Below are 11,222 nucleotides of genomic sequence, written 5' to 3'. Positions count from 1 at the left end.
TAACAGCTAACTAACAATCTAGAAATAAATTATAATGTATGTTTCTATCATTCCCCTATTTTATCCTTCAGATGAAAGGATGCAACTTTGCAATCTTTTTGTCTTCCAAAGTTATAAACATATGGTTCTTCAATCAAAAAACCTTTAAATCATATTTTAATATCTCTAAGCCTTCACACCAGATATAAATGAGATACAAAGGTGCTATGAGCAAGTCTCTAGGAGCTTGGAATGCACTATAGAAAAGACAAAACGCACACACACACATAAAGTCTAACGTGGAGATATAACTTCATACATGGCACTGACAAGCAGGACTTTTGAACTAGACCCATCTTGCCAATTTCAATAGTCAGAGGTTGTATGGTGGAAAAAAGTTCTAGTAGCAGAGCTAGGAAAAGTAACTTGGGGTCTGATGAATACACTAGCTGGGCTGATGTGAAGAATTCATGTTAGGGGGTTATGAAAGTAAAGTTAGAAAAGGTAAAAAAAAAAAAAAAAAAAAAAGGCAGTGGGGAGCCTCGGTTACCCAATCAAGGAGTCTGACTTTTGTTCATTGAAATAATGGAAACATTTGAACAGGTTGGGGCATGGGACTCTGATGACCTGGCCATTCTGTATGTTTTCTGACTTTATCTCCTACCAGTCGTCACCAGATTTGCTCTGTTCCAGCCACACTGTCCTTCTTGCTCTTTGTCAAATACATCAAGGTTTTCCTGCCTCAGGGCCTTTGCACTTGTTGGTTGGTACATCATTATTGCCGTGCTTTCCCCTCAGATCTTTGCTTACCTGGGTCCCTCACTTCACTGGGATAAATCAAAAATAGCACCTTCCACACCACCATTCTATACTTTTATACTTTGCTTTAGTTTTCTTCATAGCATTACCTAACATATTTCCTTCTCACACAGCGACACATACATTTTGTTGTTTATTTATCATCTGTCTCCCTTACCAGAAGGTGAAAAATAAACTTCATGCAGCGTGAACAGCACAACTCTGTCATGTTTACTTCAGAGACTGGAACATGGGTGAAACAAACAGAATGTTCAACATGTATTTATTAAAGAATTAATAACATCTTAACTAATTAAGTAACTAACAAATAGTCAAAGAAGAACTTTAGGAAGATTGGCATAGTATATGGGAATCTGTGACAATAAACTAGACAAGAGGTAATAGACTGACCAAGAATAAGCACCATGGGGACAAAAAGAAGAAAAGAAATGGATGTAAAAGCTTGGGTTTCCTCCCTGGGCTCAGTATCCTTACCTGTAAAACGAGGATTGTTGAACTAAAATTATGACTATGATTATTCAGCATAGGAAAAGTAATGGCTCTCTCAGAGCTAAAGTTCAGGCAGGTTTACTGCTGATTATAAAAGAAGCAGGTTCCCTACGTGTGGGTCTCTTCTCCTGCAACACACTCCACTGCCTATGCAGGCATCACTTGGTCCTCCACATTTTGCCCTGTAGAAAGCAGGGCTTGGGCTACCAAAGCAAAAGTCATACTCTGATTACTGCTATTACTGTCAGTAATAAGTTGTCATTTGTCTCTGACCCAGGCTTCTCATGCCTTCTGTCAGCATTCGTGAAACCTGTTAGTTTGCAAGTAGGGTAAAACCTGAGAGCCTTCAACAGATTTGTAGATACAAGATACAATATACTAACATCAGTTATTTCAATATACTAGCAACAAATAATTAGAAAATGAATTAATATACATACTTTTAAAATAACATGAAAAGCATAATATAGTGATAAATTTAAGAAAGTGTATGTAAGATTTTTACACTGAAATCTAGAAAAACGTTGCTGAGAGAAATTAAAGACCTAAATAATGGAGGGAGATGCGTGTAGATGTGAAAATGTTCTTTTTTTCCACTCTCTTACTTGAATCTGTGGATCAGAAGACAGAAACAGCCTATCCCTTACATGGAAGGCACCACGCTTCCATCCCAGGGACAGTTCCCTGATGAGACTGTCTATTAGCTGCTGTTAACAGAGATCCCAAGAGCATCTCTGGTCACAATAGCTCCTTCATCTTTCCAATGAATTCCCTTTATGTTTTTATTAGCTGTAGTCGATTTCTAAAGAACACTCTCTGGTATTAAAAAAAAAAAAAACTTCAAGAATTGGGATTTGTTGGTATGCTACTTTTTGTTGATGTTTTTAAAGGAGAACTGTCACTGAAGAACAAGAAGCACCAAACCTAGACTCAAGAGAGGGAAGATGGCCACAAACCGAAGTGATTGACCAAAGCCACCAGTTGGTGCTAAAAGCCCTTTCATCATCTATAAAATGATGGTGGTCCCTGCCTCACCCATCTCACAGCATCAGTGCTCAGCCTGAAGCTCAGATATGCAAAAGCTTTGCAGAGAAACTCACAAGCGGTGTGATTAGAGCAGTTGAAAACACTAGAGATAGAAACGGAAAACCCCAGGCTTGTCACAGAGATTCATCTTAAAAGTCTTTTGAAAAGGCAAGAATGGAAAGAACTGATGTTTGGAAGCAGGAACTTCTGGAATTCTATCCCCACCCTGCCATTCAGTCATTCATGGGTAAGGATGGTGTGATCTTGTCAGGATCCTATGGGACAGTGCCTCCAATGCCTGGAATGTGCTCCTTCAGTTAGAGATCATTTTTTCCCTTCCTTTCTGGCCTACCTCTGACATTATTCTTCACATTCAACCTGCTTTAGAACTTTTGAAGGACAAAAAAATCATCTAGCTCCCAAAGGTGATTATGAAAAATATCAACAAGAAATAGAACAGGCCCAGAATTTAAGAGAATATAGAATTTAGAGGACATCAAATACAAAAATACACCCATCTAAATAGGGCCCCAGGGAGTTCCCTTTATTCCTGTAGGCTTTCCGACCCCAACCCCATAAAAATGTTTTGCACACACAACGGCTAGCAGAGACTAAAAAGATGCAAAGCTTCCAAAAATTACACATGCTCAGCTGAAGGAGGTTGATGACTGCGTCACATGAGCCCATTCTTGGAGGAGCCCATTGTTTCCTCAGTCACAGCACCAGTTCAGTGCCCCAGCCTTCTAGACCAGAGGCTGATAGCAGGGATCCCTGAGCGTTGTGACTGGCTGGAGTGACTGCCTGGAGGGCAGAGCGCTCACTCCCTCTGTGCATCCTCCAGCTGCTTCGCTATCAAATCCTGCTTCTGCTCCACTGATAGAACCTGATAGAACTGATGTGGGAAGTGTGTTTTAGCCAGATGAGCTTATCCACCATGATTAGGTGGGAAATTTCAGGCTTCTAATACTTGTAGGTCTCACCACGGGACAATATCAGCTTATTGTTCAGGAAGCAGCAATGGAGGAACAGCTCTTCCTCCAATGCACACAGGTCCAGGAAGTTTTCCAAGTTGACCCAGATATAGGGGCCAGAGCCACAATTGAGAAAGGGGATCTTCAATACCTTCAACTTGTTAATGATGTACCTGTGAGGGTTAGCAGGTGGATACACTTTGTCAATCTGTTCTCTGTCCTGGAGCAGCCAACACAGTTTGTGCTGGGTGATGCCAGAAACGTTGCAGAGGCAGCCAGAGGAGCTCACAGCAGAGCCCACCTCCTTGTTGTGGGTACACAGAGTGCCAAAGCAGAAGCCAGAAATGATAAAATCCTTACTGATGCTTCAGATCACATGGGCCGTGTTGAAACCAGGCAAACTTTCCATGCCCAGAACACTGTGAAATATCATGTATTCATCCAACACAGATAGCATGTAAATCTCATCTATGATGACACATAGGTTGCACCGCTTGGCAAATTCTAGGTATTCCTTCAGTGAGTCCCAGGAGTAGAGGTCACTCAGAGGATTCTGAGGGTTAATTAACACAAGGTCTCTGACCTTACTGCCCTTAAGCATAGCCTTAAGTGGGACTTGCTCCACCTTCTACACTTGAGCTGGAAAGGATGGATGGTCACATCGGTGATCTCACTGTCTGGGTGGACAAGCATCAGCTCAACTTTCACATACCGGTGGGAGCTGAAGAGGAAGCCACCATAGAAGGTGGTGAGGTGTCAGAAAGGCCTCACCTGAATCGCACAGAACCATGGTCAGCACGGAGAAGACAGAGTGGCAGCCATTTAGAACAACCAAGTTTTCTGGATCCAGATGGGCAGGTGTCTTGCAGTAGTAGGTCAGGAACGAGCCCACTTCTTCCCACAGGGATGGTTGCCCTCTCTAATCAGGGTATTGCAGCAGGATCTCCTCAATGCAGTTCATGTCACTCTGATTCAAAATTTCAGTAATCAGATCAGTGCACAGCTTATTCTCACTGGTACCAAGATTAATGAAACCCAAAGTGTTCTTGTCCTCATGGTATTTGTTTCCATGGCAGTTCTTGTAGCCTAGAAGCTGGAATGGTACAAGACAGAGATGTCAATCCCACAGTTGAATAGGTCATGGCTGGCAAATGCAGCTTCAATATCACTCCATTGAGGAACTAGCTGGTCAGGCTGCCTGGATGATGGGCCCACTGCCTACCTCTGACTTCACCCCTAGAGTCCTGGGAAGGGCAAGACAGTTGGAGATCCAGGCCACCCATGGCCCCAGACTACAGGAGGTAGACCAGTTGGCATATTAAGTGGTCCAGGAGGGCTTCCTGCTCCTGGCTGGCCTGATTATGCCTCTGCTCTTCCAGCACCAGGTCCTGCTGCATGTGCTTGGTCATCAGCTGCATGATATGTTCTTCAGTGATCTACAGCAAATGCACCATCATCTCCATCAACTGGCTAAGAATATTCTGGTTTCTGAGGCCCTGGCCCCTCATCAGGCCACAAGGCACATGGAGAGTGTCTGATCAGTGATTCATACTCTGGGTATTTGCACTGGCCTCCGCAGGCTGGCTGAAACTTTTGCCTCTGTTTCCATTCATCTTTCTGTGGTCTAAGATCCTTACGCCTGATGAAATCATCCTGGAACGTCAGGGCTCAGAGACCTCTCCAACACTCTCCTCTCACTAAGCTTGCTTATCCACCTTTTTTTATTATAACCATCCTAGTTAGTTTGAAGTTATAGGTATTTCATTGTAGTTTTGCCTGGCCTTTCCCTACAGACTAATGATGTTGAGCATTTTTTCATGTGCACATTGGCCATTTGTATATTTTCTTAGGATAAAGGTATATTCAATATTCTTTTCCTACCTTTTAATTGAGCTATTTGTCCTTATAGTATCGGGTTGTCAGGGTTCTTTATATATTCTGGATACAAATCTCTTATCAGACATATGATTTGCAAATATCTTCTCCCATTTTGTGGGTTATCTTTTTATTTTCTTGATTGTATCATTTACAGCACAGAAAGTTTAAATTTGGATGAAGTCCAATTTAGCTATTTTTTTTCTGCTATTTCTTTGCTTTTGGTATGATATCAAAGAAACCATTGCCTAAATTAAGGTCACTAAGGTTTACTCTCATGTTTTATTCCAGGAGTTTTCTAGATGTAGTTCTTACATTTAAGTCTATGATCCATTTGAGTTCATTTTTGTGTATGGTGTGAGGTAGATGTCCAATTTCACTCTTTTACATGTGGATATTCCATTTTCCCAGTACCATTTGTTAAAAGGATAATTATTTCTTCCATTGAATTATCTTAGCACATTTGTTGGAAATAAATTTGTCATGAATGTAAGAGTTTACTTCTGGACTCTCAATCCTATTCCATTGATCTATATGTCTATCCTTATGCTACTACCACACTGTCTTGATTAATGTAGCTTTGTAATAAGTTTTCAAACCAGGAAGTATGAGTCCTTTAACTTTGTTCTTCTTTTTCAAGATTGTTTTTGCCATTTTCAGTCCATATCCATTACTTTAAGCTGTTGAGAACATATTCTTCCAGCTTGCCTGGTTCCAGACTGAAATGTTTCTTTTAGTCCTTTCTCAAATGCCAGACCATTCATTCCCTTTGCTTGCAAACATGTTGCATGCCTCCCCAAATTACCACTCATGGTAATCAACAATGAGCACAAAGAACAGCTGGAAATCAAGAACAGGATGGAAAACAGGGGCTTTTAAAAGAAAATGACAGATTTAGGTCACCAGAAAGTCTTTGAATAGGATGTTGTGGGAACAAAGTGACTGTCATGGTGAAAAATTAGATCATAAATCTTAGAATAAATCCTAAAACAGATCTCTTGTGTTTTCCTCTTCCTCATGTGGACTGGGTAGATTGTGTTGATTAAGTTAGTTCATTCTCTCAGACTCTTCCAAAATGAAATAAAGCTGTGCTGTTTCTCATGTTCTTATTGCAGACCCTGCCTTTTGGCCTTTTGTAGTTAGTGTCTATGAGAATTTTTATACCTGTTAGAGATTAAGCATTTCATGCTTTAATTATGTTCAAATGAAAAAGGGTTATCATTTGGAGATGCACCTATATTGAGAGGGTTACAATAAACATATCTATATATGAGGGCTTCTGAGATCACATGACCACATGTGAACACTTTACGTAGTCACATCAGACATTGTCAGTTGGCCAAAGAAAGTTTTTTTTTTTTTTTTTTTTTTGCGGTACACGGGCCTCTCACTGTTGTGGCCTCTCCCGCTGTGGAGCACAGGCTCCAGACACGCAGACTCAGCGGCCACGGCTCACGGGCCCAGCCGCTCCGCGGCATGTGGGATCTTCCTGGAGTGGGTCATGAACCCATGTCCCCTGCATCGGCAGGCGGACTCTCAACCTCTGCGCCACCAGGGAAGCCCGAAAGTTATTTTTTTATTATATTATTTATTCATTTATTTTTTTATTGGAGTATAATTGCTTTACAATGTTGTATTAGTTTCTGCTGTACAACAAAGTAAATCAGCTATATATATATATATATATATATATATATATATATATATCTCCCCTCCTTCTTGAGCCTCCCTCCCACCAGCTCCATCCCACTCCTCTAGGTCACAGAGCACTAAGCTGAGCTCCCTGTGCTATGCAGCAGCTTCCCACTAGCTATCTATTTTACACATGGTAGTGTATATATGTCAGCGCTACTCTCCCAAATCGTCTCACCCTCCCTTTTCCCCACTGTGTCCACATGTCCTTTCTCTATGTCTGGCCAGAGAAAGTTACTGCTCTCATTTTACAGAAGCATAACTGAAGTGCCAAGAGGTAAACTGACTTGCTTAGGTAATTGAGCATGGCAAGGACAGAGCCAGTATGAAAGCACAGTATATCTGCCTCCTGGAGATGCCATTAACGGTTAAATTGTGTCCTCCAAAAGGATATGTTGAAGTCGTAAGCCCTGGGACCTGTCAATGTGACCTTATTTAGAAACAGGGTGTTAGTAGATGTTGTTAAGTTGAAATCATTAGAGTGAGCCCTAATCGAGCACTACTGGTATCTTTATGAGAAGAGAAATGCCATATGACAACAGAGGCAAAGATTGGAGTGACAAAGCTGCAAGCCAAAGAATGCCAAGAGTTGATGGCAATCCTCAGAAGCTAGGAAAAGCAAAGGAAAGATTCTCCCCTATAAATTTCAGAGGGAGTCTGGCCCTGCCAACACCTGGATTTCAAATTTCTAGCCTGTAGAACTTTGAGACAACAAATTTCTGTTGTTTGATACCACCTAGTTTTAAGTACTTTGTTATGGTATACCTAGGAAATTAATACAGACACTATGCATTCTTTGACACAGCACTTAATAACAGAAAATCAGCCTTCTCAGAGCACCAAATGGTGCTTCACAATTTAAGAACCATTCCCTACTATTTACACACAATTCCACTGCCCTAGGACAAATTCAGTCTTGGACAATGACGCTGGTATAAAATACTCTTCCCCTGCTTCAATACTGTCAATAAAGAAAAGCTTCCTATGTCATGATTCAGAGAACCTCCCATCGCCACCTTTTTTTGCACAGCTCTGGCTGTTTAAATGTTTTTCCTCATAAACTAATTTGCCTTCTTCTCACATCTATCCATTAATACAAGCTCTGTTTTATGAGGGCAGTCAGGAGGACCCTAATCCCTCTTTCATATGATAAGCCTTTAAACATTTAAAATCAGATACATGTCCCCCCATTTTCTTTTCTACTAAGAATTTCAACTGTTCCTCTTAGACCATGCTCCTGTAGACATTCACCATCCCTGCTGGACATCCCAGTGTCCCTCCTAAGTGTAGCATCCAGAAGTGAACGCCAAATTCCCAGTGTCAACTCCTTAGAACAGATGAAAGCAGAACCAGCTTTTCTGCTGTATAGACACTTCTTCTGACACAGAAAAATATTACTATTACAGCCCAAACTGCCTTACAATGAGGTAAATCATGAGAAATGAAAGAAGCCTTTATTCTCATTAGCATTTTGATATATTTGGGGGAGGGGTGGAGCCCATCCAGTTTTCCATGTGAAGAGTTTCCCAAAAGTATAGGGCCATGAGATGGCAATACACTGATATAAGTATCTACTCCACAGAATAAAAGCTCAAAGTATTACAGATAGTTAGAAAGATGGGCAAAATAAAACTATATCAGATTGAATATTGATAAATATGAAATCTATCACTTAGGATTTTAAAGTTTATACTTGCTATAGACTGAATTGCATCTCCTGCCAAAAAAAAATTATATATTGAAGCCCTACTCATGCCCCCCCCCCACCTTTATGATTGTATTTGGAGATAGGGCTTTTAGGAGGTAATTATGGTTAAAATGAGGTTATAAGAGTGAGATCTTAATAGAATGGGATTAAAGGCCTTATAAAAAGAGGAAAAGAGTGCCTCTCTCTCTATCTCTATCTCTCTATCTCTCTCTTCACACTAGTATGCATGGAGGAAAGGCCATATGACGATATACCAAGAAGGTGGCCATCTGTAAATCAGGAAGAGAGTTCTCACCAGGAACCAAATCAGCTGACACCTTGATCTTAGACTTCTCAGCCTCTAGAACTGTGAGAATTAAATTTCTGTTATTTAAAGCCACTTAGACTATTGTACTTTGTTATGGCAGCCTGATCTGACTAAGACAATACTAATAAAAGATGAAGAGAGAAGATGAATAGCAAATGTGACAAAGACTCAAGAGTTTCTCATCAGAGAGCAACAGCCAGCTCTACCCACCACCAGTGCCTCCCATCAGAAAACTTCCACAAGCCTCTTAGACAGCCGCATCCACCAGAGGGTGGAGAGCAGAAGCAAAAAGAACTACAACCCTGCAGCCTGTGGAATGAAAACCACATTCACAGAAAGATAGACAAGATGAAAAGGCAGAGGGCAATGTACCAGATGAAGGAACAAGATAAAACTCCAGAAAAACAACTAAATGAAATGGCGAGAGGCATCTTCCAGAAAGAGAATTCAGAATAATGATAGTGAAGATGATCCAGGACCTCAGAAAAAGGATGGAGGCAAAGATCGAGAAGATGCAAGAAATGTTTAACAAAGACCTAGAAGAATTAAAGAATAAACAAACAGAGATGAACAATACAATAACTGAAATGAAAACTACACTAGAAGGAATCAATAGCAGAATAACTGAGGCAGAAGAATGGATAAGTGACCTGGAAGACAGAATGGTGCAATTCACTGCTGTGGAACAGAATAAAGAAAAAAGAATGAAAAGAAATGAAGACAGCCTAAGAGACCTCTGGGACAACATTAAATGCAACAACATTCGCATTATAGGGGTCCCAGAAGGAGAAGAGAGAGAGAAAGGACCCGAGAAGAGATTATAGTCGAAAACTTCCCTAACATGGGAATAGGAAATAGCCACCCAAGTCCAGGAAGCATAGAGAGTCCATACAGGATAAACCCAAGGAGAAACACGCCGAGACACATAGTAATCAAATTGGTAAAAATTAAAGACAAAGAAAAATCATTGAAAGCAGCAAGGGAAAAACAACAAATAATATACAAGGGAACTCCCATAAGGTTAGCAGCTGATTTCTCAGCAGAAACTCTACAAGCAAGAAGAGAGTGTCATGATATACTTAAAGTGATGAAAGGGAAGAACCTACAACCAAGATTACTCTACCCAGCAAGGATCTCATTCAGATTCAAAGGAAAAGTCAAAAGCTTTACAGACAAGCAAAAGCTAAGAGAATTCAGCACCACCAAATCCAGCTCTACAACAAATGCTAAAGGAACTTCTCTAACTGGGAAACACAAGAGGAGAAAAGGACCTACAAAAACTAACGCAAAACAATTCAGAAAATGGTAATAGGAACACATATATAATAATTACCTTAAACATGAATGGACTAAATGCTCCAACCAAAAGACACAGGCTTGCTGAATGGATACAAAAACAAGACCCATATATATGCTTTCTCCAAGGGACCCACTTCAGACCTAGGGACACATACAGACTGAAAGTGAGGGGATGGAAAAAGGTATTCCATGCAAATGGAAATCAAAAGAAAGCTGGAGTAGCAATACTCATATCAGATAAAATAGACTTTAAAATGAAGAATGTTACAAGAGATAAGGAAGCACACTACGTAATGATCAAGGGATCAATCCAAGAAGATGATATAACAATTATAAATATATATGCACCCAACTTAAGAGCACCTCAATACATAAGGCAACTGCTAACAGCTCTAAAAGAGGAAATCAACAGTAACACAATAATACTGGGAGACTTTAACACCTCAATTACACCAATGGATGGATCATCCAAAGAGAAAATTAATAAGGAAACACAAGCTTTAAATGACACAATAGACCAGAGAGATTTGATTGATATTTATAGGACATTCCATCCAAAAACAGCAGATTACACTTTCTTCTCAAGTGTGCACAGAACATTCTCCAGGATAGATCACATCTTGGGTCACAAATCAAGCCTCAGTAAATTTAAGAAAATTGAAATCATATCAAGCATCTTTTCAGACCACAACACTATGAGATTAGAAATCAATTACAGTGAAAGAAACATAAAAAACATGAACACGTGGAGGCTAAACAATACGTTACTAAATAACCAAGAGATCACTGAAGAAATCAAAGAGTAAATCAAAAAATACCTAGAGACAAATGACAATGAAAACACGATGATCCAAAACATAGGATGCAGCAAAAGCAGTTCTAAGAGGGAAGTTTATAGCTATACAAGCCTACCTCAAGAAACAAGAAAAATCTCAAATAAATAATCTAACCTTACACCTAAAGGAACTAGAGAAAGAAGAACAAACAAAACCCAAAGTTAGCAGAAGGAAAGCAATCATAGAGATCAGGGCAGAAATAAATTAAATAGAAACAAAGA

At 40.1% G+C, this 11,222-nt stretch overlaps 1 pseudogene; it reads right to left on the bottom strand.

The window, feature by feature from the left end:
- Window positions 1–3,273: 3,273 nt before the first annotated feature.
- Window positions 3,274–4,834, bottom strand: LOC136120140 (probable inactive 1-aminocyclopropane-1-carboxylate synthase-like protein 2; annotated as a pseudogene).
- Between the last annotated feature and the right edge of the window lie 6,388 nt (window positions 4,835–11,222).

The sequence above is a fragment of the Phocoena phocoena genome, chromosome 3 (genome assembly GCF_963924675.1).
Source record: "Phocoena phocoena chromosome 3, mPhoPho1.1, whole genome shotgun sequence".
Taxonomy (NCBI): Eukaryota; Metazoa; Chordata; class Mammalia; order Artiodactyla; family Phocoenidae; genus Phocoena; species Phocoena phocoena.
The sequence above is the reverse complement of the archived record's forward strand: the minus strand, read 5'-3'. Positions and strand labels throughout refer to the sequence as shown.